Source organism: Gracilinanus agilis, chromosome 6 (genome assembly GCF_016433145.1).
Source record: "Gracilinanus agilis isolate LMUSP501 chromosome 6, AgileGrace, whole genome shotgun sequence".
Lineage (NCBI taxonomy): Eukaryota > Metazoa > Chordata > Mammalia > Didelphimorphia > Didelphidae > Gracilinanus > Gracilinanus agilis.
In genome coordinates this window covers 279,249,876-279,250,921 of record NC_058135.1, presented here as the reverse complement: position 1 = coordinate 279,250,921, position 1,046 = coordinate 279,249,876, and positions in this window count along the sequence as shown.

Here is a 1,046-nt window from a genome sequence, read left to right as displayed (position 1 = left end):
AGGACTATGGGAAACCAATATATACTAAACCCATATATCTAGCACTGAGCAGAGATTGAGGGTAGTGGGGTATGTGGTTAGCCAATGAGTTTCCCCAATCTGGTGCTAAAGAGACTCAAGATTCAAGCATATGCAGCTGTCCATAAAGCCCTGTACCATCAAAAGGCCAAGAGTTGGACTTGGAATCTGAAGAACTGGTTGGAGTCCTGGCTTCTTGGTTTGGGGAAAGTCATCTCATCTCCCCAACCCCATTCCTTCATCTCAAATGTGGGGAAATGAAGACCTTCTCTATCTACCTCATAGAGTTGTTGGGACAGATGGATGAGTTTTATGCATATAAAACCTTTTAATAAACACTAATGCAATGTGCTATCCACACAGAATTTATTATTATAATATATCTCACCAGTGTAACATTTTATCCATTCCTTCATTCATTAAAAAAATCTATTAAGTGCTATTATTTATATATATTATATTATATTAATTATATTATTATATTAATATTATACTATAATTATAAGCTATATTATAATATTATATTAAATATATATTTTAAAATCTACTATGTGCCAGGCATCAGGGATACATTTATTTTTTTTTAAATAGCATTCCCTTCCTTAAAGGACCATACATTCTGTTGGGACAAAAGAATATGCACAGAGATACATCTCTTCAAGTATAAAGTAAATACAAATTGGATGGGGAGGGGGGGCTCAGTTGGGACATAAATAACTGGGAAGATCAGGAAAGGCTTCTGATCACTTGAGATAAGCGTAGAAGGAATCCAGCTCTTCCAGGAGGCAGAGGCCAAAAGGGAATGCGTTTCATGACTTGAGGGCAACCTGAGCAAAGTCAATGTAGGCAGGTGATGGAAGTAATGCTCGTTCTCTGGATCATCTGGAGTACATGAATGTGAGTTAAGTTTGGTGATCATTTATCCTACTTTCATCTGGATGGAAATGTTGAGTCTTGAGATGGGGCAAGTGTAGAGAAGCTGTATGTTCAGCACAGTTTACCCTAAATGCTACACCAAAACAGCAGAC